The 12361-nt window shown below is 42.3% G+C and overlaps 1 protein-coding gene across 7 annotated transcripts in view; it reads left to right on the forward strand.

Annotated features, from left to right (window-relative positions):
* Positions 1-12361, forward strand: part of arb2a (ARB2 cotranscriptional regulator A) — a 521656-nt gene that overhangs the window by 395957 nt on the left and 113338 nt on the right. Inside the window, exon 11 of one of the 7 annotated variants that reach the window (XR_011889469.1) lies at positions 9132-9189. The exons of the other annotated variants lie outside the window; for them this stretch is intronic. The gene's annotated coding sequence lies outside the window, so the exon portion shown is untranslated. The remainder of the gene's footprint in view (positions 1-9131; positions 9190-12361) is intronic. 7 annotated transcript variants of the gene reach the window in all.

Genomic DNA, 12361 nt, shown 5'->3' on the forward strand with positions numbered 1-12361 from the left:
GGAGGAGCTCAGCATATCAGGCAGCATCTGTGGAGAGGAATAAAGAGCCAATGTTTGCGCCAAGGTTCTTCATCAGGCCTGGGAAGGAAGGAGGTAGAAGCCAGAAGAAGAAGAAGAAGGGTGGGGGGAGGACAAGGAGTACAAGGTGGCAGGTGATAGGTGAGGCCAGGTGAGGGGGAAGGTAGCTGGGTGCCAGGAGGGGGGATGAAAAGAAAAGCTGAGGTGACAAATATGAAGAGGTAAAGAGTTGATGAAGAAGGAATCTTTTAGGGGAGGAGAGTGGACCTTGGGAGAAAAGGAGAAGGAGGGGTACCAGTACGAGGTGATAGGCAGGCGAGGTGAAGAGAATGGGGTCAGAGGGAAGCTAGAAAAGGAAATGGGAAAAGAGAGGAGGGGTAGGGTGGAGAAATTGCAAGAAGTTAGAGGAAGCGATGTTTGTCAAATAACTGTGTCTTTAAACAGTTTTCCTTAGTACAGCTACATTAATTCTGTTTACCTGACAGAGTGGAAAATCCATCCCCCCCCACCACCACCACCACCACCTCTAAATATGTCATGCCAACTAAAAGCAGTATAGATGTCAACGTTGCTTTCAAGCAACACTTAGTCTCCAATAATCTGCTCACTGATCCATTGTTTGAGTTCTTCCTGAACCTCCAGGCTCCAGACTTCATTACAGCCTTGCCAAACAGTGACAAACGAACAAAAGTGAGAGTAACTGTCCTTAACATCAGGACCCCATGAGACCAAAAGCATTAAGGAGCTTGAGAAAAATGAAAGTCTTTGGGAATCAGCAGGAATACCTTTCAGGGACCGGAGTCATACTTAGCAAAAAGGAAATTGCTTGTTAGAAACTAATCATCTAGGCTTTAGAATCTCCCAGGAGGAGCTGCTCACAATCATGTCCTACGCTGGTCGTCAGTATTAATGACATTTTTTATACCAGCAGACCAAAAGTTCTGATGTTCTTGTTCACTTCCATTAGCACTGTTCAAAAAATAAAACAGCCAGCCTACAGAAAAACCAGGACAAGGGTTGGGCTGTTAAACATTACGGTAGCATAGCTGTTAGTGCAATGCTTTAAAGAACCAGATTCGGGTTCAGTTCCCACCGCTGTGTGTAAAGAGTTTGTACATTCACCCCGTGACCATGTGGGTTCGTCCCACATTCCAAAGATGTATGGGTGAGGGTTTGTTCGTGTGGACGTGCTATGTTGGTGCCAGAAGCGTAAGAGCCTGGTGGCACTGGTGGGTTACCCTCTCCCACAGTATGTCTCAGACTGTGTTGGTTGTTAATACAAACAATGCATTTCAATGTATGTTTTGATATTTCGATGTACTGTACAGGTGACAAATAAAGCTAATCTTTATCTTTAATCTTTAAAATAATACTCATTGCCGCAAAAGTGCTAGAAAATGAACTTATTCAATAACAGGGTATGTAACCATTCCCACAGGCATTCAGTTACAGTACCTTTGTTGATATCCTGAGGTGTCATTGACCAGACACAAAGACAAGGCAGCTGTGTGAGCAAATTGGAGCAAACTTGATGGGCTGAATGGCCCATTTCTGCTCCTACGTCTCACGGTCTTCGCAATCAGAATCAGAAGCAGATTTAATATCACTGGCATACGCTGTGATATTTGTTGTTTTGCAGCAGCAGCGCATTCTTTCGTTCATTATGTGTCATGTCGTATGACATGGGCAATCATGATATTTGACCATGACTGTTATTGGCAAGTTTTTCTACAGAACTAGTTTGCCATTACCTTCCTCTGGGCTGTGACTTTACAAGATGGGTGACCCCAGCCATTATCAATACTTTTCAGAGATTGCCTGCCTGCAATCAGAGGTCACATAACCAGGACTTATGATATGCACCAGCTGCTCATATGACCATCCACCACCTGCTCTCATGGCTTCACGTGACCCTGATCGGGGCAGTGGGGGGTGGGGGGGGAGGTTGCTAAGCAGATCCTACACCTTGCCCAAAGGTGACCACAGGTAGCGGAGGGCAGAAGCGCCTTACACCACCTTTGGCAAAGACGTATCTCCACCCCACCACCCTAGCAGTATATAAAAAATAATAAATTAAGCAGTGCAAAAAGAGTCAGGAAAGAATCCTGAGGTCGTGCTCATGGGTTCAGTGTCCATTCAGAAATCTGATAGCAAAGGGGAAGAAGCTGTTCCTGAAACATTAGTATGTGTCTTCAGGCTCCTTACCTCCTCCCTGATGGTAGCAATGAGAAGAGGGCATGCCCTGAGTGATGGGGTTGATGTTCTGGTCTTACAGTCTAAGTCAGGATATTTTGCATCCAATGATAGTGAAAGCTTGACAACATCCAAGAGAAAGCAGTCTCTTGATACAAGCCAGCACAGTAGTATATGGGTGAGGCAGCACTTTACAGCGCCAGCAATCAGTGATCAGGCTTCCAATTCTTGCACTGTCTGAAAAGAGGCACTGTATTCTCCCTATGACCTATGTCAGAGATAAGTTCTTGGCACAGAGAGGGGTCGACATGTGGAACACATTCCCCGGGTGGTGGTAGAGGCAGATTCATTAGGAACTTTCAAAAGACTCTTAAATAGGCAAATGGATGAAAGAAAAATGGAGGACTATGTAGGTGGGAAGGGTTAGATTGATCGTGGAGTAGGTTAAAGGATCAGAACAACATTGTGGGCCGAAGGGCCTGTACTGTTCTATGTTCTAACTAAAGGTTTTGGAACAACTTCACTACTTGGTTCAACATCTACCTGCCACCTTTTCACGATCGCTCGAGGAAATACAACAGATGTCATCCTTGGCAGTAACAACTGTGAATGTAATTATGTAGGTGGCACTGATGTGTCTTAGGCAAGTCTTAATGCATATATGCGGGTGTAGAGAATCGATGGAGATCGAGGCCTGCTAGAGAAGAAACAATTAGAGATGAAAAACATTGAAACAAAACCTGCAGATGCTGAAAACCTAAAACTGAAACAAAAACAAAGAAATGTTTCGGAGATCAGTGACTTTTTATCAGAACAGTTTGGTGAAGGGCCATTCACCTGAAATAGTGACTCTGACTCTCTCTCCACAGAGGCTACCTGATCTGATGGATGTTTTTGATATTTTCAGTTTTTGTGTTGCAGGTGAAACTCTTTTCAGTTTATGTGAAGTACAGTATAAACACCAGTCTGAAAGAAATGGGCCATATAGCTTGTTTCAGAATATTACATTTAATTCTCTGAACATTGGGGAAAGTAATCAAAATGAAAAAGGAAGGCAGGAAGGAATGTTGTGCCAGTACATGTAGCAAGGAGAGTGTCCTGGAGCTCTATGGTAATAAACTAATTCTAAGGAAGAGCAGCTAATCCCACCAGTGTGCTGTTGTAGTCTGGCGTACTGACCTCTACCTTGCCGAGGCACAGCGACAACTCGCGGATACCTCTTCTTATTTACCCCTCGATCGTGACCCCACTAAGGAGCACCAGGCCATTGTCTCCCACACCATCACCGACTTTATCCGCTCAGGGGATCTCCCATCCACTGCTACCAACCTTATAGTTCCCACACCCCGCACTTCCCGTTTCTACCTCCTACTCAAGATCCACAAACCTGCCTGTCCTGGCCGACCTATTGTCTCAGCTTGCTCCTGCCCCACCGAACTCGTTTCTGCATACCTCGACACGGTTTTATCCCCCCTTGTTCAATCCCTTCCGACCTATGTTCATAACACTTCTCACGCTCTTAAACTTTTCGGTGATTTTAAATTCCCTGGCCCCCACCGCTTTATTTTCACCATGGATGTCCAGTCCCTATATACTTCCATCCCCCATCAGGAAGGTCTCAAAGCTCTACGCTTCTTTTTGGATTCCAGACCTAATCAGTTCCCCTCTACCACCACTCTGCTCCGTCTAGCGGAATTAGTCCTTACTCTTAATAATTTCTCCTTCGGCTCCTCCCACTTCCTCCAAACTAAAGGTGTAGCTATGGGCACCCGTATGGGTCCTAGCTATGCCTGCCTTTTTGTTGGCTTTGTGGAACAATCTATGTTCCGTGCCTATTCTGGTATCTGTCCCCCACTTTTCCTTCGCTACATCGACAACTACATTGGCGCTGCTTCCTGCACGCATGCAGAACTCGTTGACTTTATTAACTTTGCCTCCAACTTTCACCCTGCCCTCAAGTTTACCTGGTCCATTTCCGACACCTCCCTCCCCTTTCTAGATCTTTCTGTCTCTGTCTCTGGAGACAGCTTATCCAATGATGTCTACTATAAGCCTACTGACTCTCACAGCTATCTGGACTATTCCTCTTCTCACCCTGTCTCTTGCAAAAACGACATCCCCTTCTCGCAATTCCTCTCAGGATGAGGCTTTTCATTCTAGGACGAAGGAGATGTCTTCCTTTTTTAAAGAAAGGGGCTTCCCTTCCTCCACTATCAACTCTGCTCTTAAACACATCTCCCCCATTTCACGTACATCTGCTCTCACTCCATCCTCCTGCCACCCCACTAGGAATAGGGTTCCCCTGGTCCTCACCTACCACCCCACCAGCCTCCGGGTCCAACATATTATTCTCTGTAACTTCCGCCACCTCCAACGGGATCCCACCACTAAGCACATCTTTCCCTCCCCCCCTCTCTCTGCATTCCGCAGGGATCGCTCCCTACGCAACTCTCTTGTCCATTCGTCCCCCCCATCCCTCCCCACTGATCTCCCTCCTGGCACTTATCCATGTAAGCGGAACAAGTGCTACACATGCCCTTACACTTCCTCCCTTACCACCATTCAGGGCCCCAAACAGTCCTTCCAGGTGAGGCAACACTTCACCTGTGAGTCGACTGGGGTGATATACTGCGTCCAGTGCTCCCGATGTGGCCTTTTATATATTGGCGAGACCCGATGCAGACTGGGAGACCGCTTTGCTGAACATCTACGCTCTGTCCGCCAGAGAAAGCAGAATCTCCCAGTGGCCACACATTTTAATTCCACATCCCATTCCCATTCTGACATGTCTATCCACGGCCTCCTCTGCTGTAAAGATGAAGCCACACTCAGGTTAGAGGAGCAACACCTTATATTCCATCTGGGTAGCCTCCAACCTGATGGTATGAACATAGACTTCTCTAACTTCCGCTAAGGCCCCACCTCCCCCTCGTACCCCATCTGTTACTTATTTTTATGCACACATTCTTTCTCTCACTCTCCTTTTTCTCCCTCTGTCCCTCTGAATATACCCCTTGCCCATCCTCTGGGTTCCCCCCCACCTCCTTGTCATTCTTCCCGGACCTGCTGTCCCATGATCCTCTCGTATCCCTTTTGCCTATCACCTGTCCAGCTCTTGGCTCCATCCCTCCCCCTCCTGTCTTCTCCTATCATTTTGGATCTCCCCCTCCCCCTCCCCCTCCAACTTTCAAATCCCTTACTCACTCTTCCTTCAGTTAGTCCTGACGAAGGGTCTCGGCCTGAAACGTCGACTGTACCTCTTCCTAGAGATGCTGCCTGGCCTGCTGCGTTCACCAGCAACTTTTATGTGTGTTGCTTGAATTTCCAGCATCTGCAGAATTCCTGTTGTTTGAGTCATCCTTCATTGCCACATTATCTTCCATGTAGTGGAGACCCCACAGATTTCATTTTACGTTTACACATTTTGACCTGTCTGATTGCCAAGGATAGCCACTACTCATTGCATTTTCACCTTCCTCCAAATAAGTTAAATCACGAAGAACACTGAAAATTTAATAACGTGTTCATGTGACTCTTCCATATCCACTTCCTGTAATTATTACACCAGGAGCTCTCCCCAGGGCGATTGCACGATGTTCTGAAATACCAAAATGCTGGGGAGAAAACGCCATGTCAACAGCAGTGGCCAAAGTAACATGTTAAAGATAAAAGTGCCAAGATTTAAAACAGTACAGCGCATAAATAAAGTAGAATTATCAAACCTGAGCAGTCTAATAATGATCCATATAATTTAATGAACACAACAGCCAGTATCACTGTATAAATATGAAATTGTACTTTTGGATGTGCTGATTTTTGTTATTCATTATGATTAATTGAATTATATAAATAGTTTATGATGCAATCATATTAATAATCAATAAAATATTAAAAACGATGTCAGCTGTAGTATTGCAGCACCATGGAGCCACTAGATGGCATTGAGAGTCTCGTGTAATGTGACCCATTAAGTATAGTTGGGCTGGCCTAATAAAACATGACATCTCCCTGTACTCTTGTGGTCTCCCCATTAGCTGGTAGTTAGGCTCAGATTCTAATCCGCAAAGACACTTGATTTGAAGTGCACTGATACATTGCAACATACAAACTGACAAGAAAGTGTCAAAATAATAAGCGTTTTCATATCCACGCGGGCAGGCAGGTTAGGGAACAGGGGTGGATCTTCACCTACCTGAAGGGTCTATAATTTAGCAAAGCATTATTAATGCTGCCTGATTTTTGTTCTGGGATGGAATGGAAGTCAAATGTTTCCATGACAGGTGATGCTGGATTCTACCTGATTACCCTTTATGTGATTAAGCTGAAAAGTTTCCCTGTGAAACTTTGTTACTTTGTAACCTATGTTGCTTTCAATTTTGAACTGTGAAAGCTTGATACAGGCCTACACACACAGAAAAAAACAGAGGAACTCAGCAGGTCAAGCAGCATCTATCTAGAAGAATAATCAGTCAACTTTTCAGTGTTCTTTTTCAGCCTTTACCTCTTCTATTTATCCCCTCCCAGCTTCTTGTTGTATCCCCCTCTGCCATCTTGCATTTCTTCCCCTCTCCCCACCTCCACTTTCTTATTCTGCCTTCTGCCCTCTTCCTTTCCATTCCTGATGAAGGGCCTCAGCCCAAAATGTCATATGTTTATTCATTTCCATAGATGCTGCCTGACCTGCTGAGTTCCTCCAGCATTTTGGGTGTGTTACTTCAGATTTCCAGCATCTACAGAATCCCTTGTGTTACTGATACAGACCTAACTGTTTGAATTCAAAGTTTGCTTCCCTTGATGTAGCCCAGTTTTAACCTTCAAGTGAACATCAACCTTCAGGCATTCATGTACAGGTATTTCATCTTTTGGCGAAGTATGAATCTGTGATAATACTCTTCTGTACTTGCCCTGAAACAAATCCCTCACAGCCTACGGGTTGTTCTGTCTCTGTTCAAGAACAGTTTCTCCTTCACCAAGTAAAATCTCATTAGCATCTTCTACTTACATGCTAACGCAACTACTACACTCAGAAGCAGTACAGGCACTCTCTGAGCAACATGAAGAAATAACTCCTCTTCCAGATTTCACCCCTCCTCACCACTAGAAGCCTATTTGATTCACACTCCACTTGGAAGAGTCTTGCATATCCTTAACTGCCGCTATCCCAGTCAAAATTCCCCACCAGCACAAGGAAAATTTCTGGGAGAGGCTCTTTGCCCTCTTTCCATGTTGAGAAGAAAGCTGGGTCATAATCTCATCTCTGTCAAACTCCTGAGAAATAGGTGTGTACTGTCCTTTGCACAAAGAAGTATTATGGAACCCCGTTATACACCGAGCACCATGGTAACGGTTAGTGCAACACTATTACAGCTCTGGGTACTGGAGTTCAGAGTTCAGTCTCAGCATCCTCTGTAAGGAGTTTCTACATCCTCCTCGTGGAACGCATGGGTTTTCTCTGGGTGCTCTGGTTTCCTCCCACATTCCAGAGACATACTAGTCATTAGGTTAATTGGTCATTGTAAATTGTCCTGTGATTAAGCTAGAGTTAAAATTGGCGGTTTCTGGGCGGTTTGGCTCGAAGGGCCAGAGGGGCCAATTCCGCTCTGTATCTCTAAAGAAATAAATAAAATGCAATCCACTAGACTGACTTGTATTAGTAAATATAGTCAAACCCATTTGGAGAAGATTTCTTTCTTGCATTAGTAAGAAGCATTAGCTTCTGATGGGGTGGAGACTGGCAGGTATATTATTCAAATACTAGCAAGGCCATATGGAGATATGTGTTAAACAATGATTTGCTACATTTTTATCACATATACATCGAAACATATGGTGAAATACTGTATGTCATTTGCATCAACGACCAACACAGTCCGAAGATATGGGCAGAGAGATGACAGATGGAAATCATATTACAGCTATATAAGACTTTGAGATAGTACTTGGCATATTGCATTCATTTCTGGTCACCCAGTAACAAGAAGAATGTGAATGTTTTGGAAAAGTTGTAGAAGAGCTTTATCAGGTTTCTGCCTGGATTAGAGCTGGAAGGACGGGTTGGAAACACTTGGGTTGTTTACTCCAGGCTATTGGAGGCTGGGGGTACACCTGATAAAAGTTTATAAAATTATGAGAATCATAGGTACGGTAAGTGGTCAAAATCATTTTCCCAGGATAGAAATAGCATTACTTTTTTCCCCAGTGCCGATGAAGGGTCTCAGTCCGAAACATCAACTGTTCAATTTTTTTCATAGATGCTGCCTGACCTGCAGCATTTCTCCAGCATTTTGTATGTGTTACTTTGGATTTCTAGCAATTGCATATTTTCTCATGTTTGTCCTTCATTGATTCTATTGTGTTTCTTGTACTTACTGTTATTGTCTGCAAGAAAATGAATCTCAGGATAGTATATGGTGACATAAATGTACTTTGAACTTTGTATAAGAGGACATGCATTTAAGGTGAGAGGGTCACCTCAGTGTGCGCCTTAATATTTAAAGGAGGTATACATAGCAAGTTGTTATTACCACAGAGTGGTAGGGGCCTGCAATGGACTACTAGGTATAGCAGTGGAAAACACACAATAGTAGTGTTTCAACATGGAGGGAATGGATAGGGATCAATTTAGCATCATGTTCGGCACAAACATGGTGGGGTAAAGGGCCGGTACCAGTGTTATACTGTTCTGCGTTCTATGTTTAATGTTCTACAGACAAGTATCTAGCAACTGATATCAGAATCAGAATCAAGATTACTATCACTGATATATGTCACAAAATTTGTTGTTTTGCAGCAGCAGTACAGTCAATACATTAAAATGTACTATAAATTACAGTACAAAACACAGATATAAATTAAATAAGTAGTGCAAAAAGAGAGCAAAATATAATGAAATAGTGTTCATGTGTTCATTGTCCAATCAGAAACCTGATGGCGAAGGGGAAGAAGCAGTTCCTAAATTGTTTGAAGATGCATTGGCTGGTAGGTATGTTCCATGTTGCTGGAATCACTTAGTTGATAGAAGTAAAACTACCTCTCAGAGAATTCCAGAATTCAAAAAAAAGCGATTTAATCCTTGGCTTTAATTTTACAGTTCATTTTTTTTGCTATGGACTTTACTTTCTTTCAATATTATTGATGCTTGGAACAAAATTCAATTGTAAATTATAAACAGCACACACAAAATGCTGGAGGAACTCAGCAGGTTAGGCAGCATCCATGAAAATTAATGAACAGTAGACGTTTTGGGCTGAGACGCTTCATCAGGATTTATGCAAATCCTCAAGAAATTTGACATTTCTACCCTGGGAAAATGATTCTGACCATCACCCTATCTATGACTCTCGTAATGTTATAAACTTTCTATAAGATCGCCCCTCAGACTTCAGGACTTCACGATAAATTATAATGTCTTTTTCTCTTTACTTCTTGTATTGTCGAAACCATCGCATTGCAGTTAATGGCTCTAAATAACTTAGATCTATGAATAAAAATGCCTAACAGATCACGAAACAAGTTTTTATATGAATAATGTCAAAAAGGATTTGAGTGTTAGATCCATTTCTTCGAGAGGTGCTTTCAGACTGCAGGATTTTGCTTGAATAATGACAAAAGATCTTTACAGTAACGTTATTTCTGTATCATTAACACAAGAGTGGAGCAGACAAAGTGTAAATAGGATTGGCACAGCACATAGCAAACCAGGTTTGATTTGCTAAGCTTACATTCTAAAGTACACAAATTTGTTCCACCAAGCTTTTTGACGGTTTGCAGATGGGCAATGATTAATCAGAAAGCTAACTGTGAAGTAGTTTGCTATTAAATTGGAAAGCTCTGGAGCATATTAATTGAATAAGAAAATTAGAGACTCTGAATGGTAATTGGCTATTTTTCATGAAGCAGGTGCCAAGCTACTCATATGTGGAACAAAGTATTTTAAGCATATTAGTAATAGTGAAGATACTCGTGATATGAAATGAGAAGGTTTTAGGGATTGCTAATCGCTGCTTAAGAAAACGAAACAAAAATTCAATTCAATGTGCATAAATTTTATAAATAGGACCACACACCCATCAAGAGGTGTGGAAACAGGCTCAAGTAAGAATTCGTTCATTAATGATGTCATTAAAATAATTTAATAATTCAGGTATTCTTAGAACTTTATCTTGCAGACAAGGAAGAAGGCTATGTTAGAAATAAAAGTATGTAGGAAACATAAGTAATAAGAAAAATTAGTTGTTCATCGTCGGAGTGGTCTTACTAGAATAAACATTAATAACACGATCACAACTGAGAGAAGGAACATAGAAATAAGCAATTATTTTTTGTTGTGGATGGAAAATCAAAGTCAGATTTTTTTAATGTGGGGAATACTGTCTCTCTGGGTCCAGCTCCTGACTAGCCCAGCTCTGATGAAAGCCTGACTATACTCCTGAAGTCCAGAGGCACATTTCTATATATTACCAGTCAATAAAGGAGAAGGTACAAAGTGGCGATAAATAATACCTTTTAGAATTATCTTGGCCTTAACTTAATCATGGGTAACATTATTTACCATACACAAACTTACCTGACTTTTGTTCTGTTACCCTTGTAAGTCATTTTATTCCTGTCTCTGTAATCATAGAGCTTTTGTAGTTGACTTCTGTAATGTAATGGACTATCGATGAATTCTTCTGAAAAGTCAACATTAACTGAAGCTAATAACTAGAGTAAAGATTTTCATCCGATAGAGTATTTATTTTGCTTGGCTAGATAAAGAAAAGATACATATTTATATACTTAGGAAGTTCCAAAGTGTTTGACAGCTGATGAAAGGTATTTGAAGTGCAGAAATGTCATAACATAGAAAGACACACAATCTCTCGTAAATATCAGTGTGATAAGACCAGATAGTCACATCCTTCAAATGATGTTTGAGTGATGACTATTTTCCAGGACGCTTTAGTTTGCTTCCTTACTGCTCCAACATAGGACCCTGGGATCTTTTACTCCCATCTGAAAGAGAAGATGGATTCTCAATTTAACATTACACCCGGTAGAAAACCCTTAAAAATGTAGTGTACACCCAGTGGCCACTTTATTAGGTGCACCTATACACCTGCTCATTAATGCGAACATCTAATCAACCAGTCTTGTGGTAGCAACTCAGTGCATGAAAGCAGACAGGCTTGGTCAAGAGTTTCAGTTGTTGTTCAGACCAAACATCAGAATGGGGAAAGAATGTGATCTAAGTGACTTTGACCGTAGAATGATTGTTGGTGCCAGACAGGGCAGTTTGAGCATCTCAGAAACTGCTGCACTCCCGGGATTTTCACATACAGTAGTCTCTAGAGTTTACAGAGAATGGTGCGAGAAACAAAAATCAAAAACATAATGAGCAGCAGTTCTGCGGGAGAAAATGCTTTGTTAATGAGAGAAGTGAGAGGAAAATGGTCAGACTGGTTCAAGCTGACAGGAAGGTGACAGTAACTGAAGTAACTACACATTATAACAGTGCTGTGCAGAAGAGCATCTCTGAATGCAATGGGAACATCTGAGCACCATGTTAAACCTTGAAGTGGATGGGCTACAACAGCAGAAGACCGCACCAGGCTCCATTCCTGTACCTAATAAAGTGGCCACTAAGTATATTCAGTAATACATCGGAATCATATCCTAGATATCCAATTCAAACTCATTGCTCCTTTACTGAGAGGTGTGAGTGCTACTCTCTGAACCACAGCTGACATCGCTAACTTTTTTATGCTGACAATATTATTAATTAAACAACATGAACAGGAAGATAGGAAGAATAGCTTGGCAGTGTGTTTGTTTATATGAGGGGAAGAAAGATTTTTTAAAGATTGACTGAGAAACATACAGTGAAATGCATCTTCGCACCAAATCAAATCAGTGAGGACTGTGCTGGATAGCTTGCAACTGTTGGCATGGTTCTGAGGCTAACAGCATGCCCACAATGTATTGACCCTAATCCACGGGTCTGTGGAACACAGGAGGAAACCCACGTGGTCACAAGAAGAATGTATAGATCCCTTACAGACAACAATGGCAATTAAACCCAAAGCTTACAGCTGGCACTGTAAAGTGTTGTGCTAACCACTACTCTACCGATCATTACACCCTGATCTGGGTGTCCTAGTAAATAAAGTAA

This window comes from Mobula birostris, chromosome 17 (genome assembly GCF_030028105.1).
Source record: "Mobula birostris isolate sMobBir1 chromosome 17, sMobBir1.hap1, whole genome shotgun sequence".
NCBI lineage: Eukaryota > Metazoa > Chordata > Chondrichthyes > Myliobatiformes > Myliobatidae > Mobula > Mobula birostris.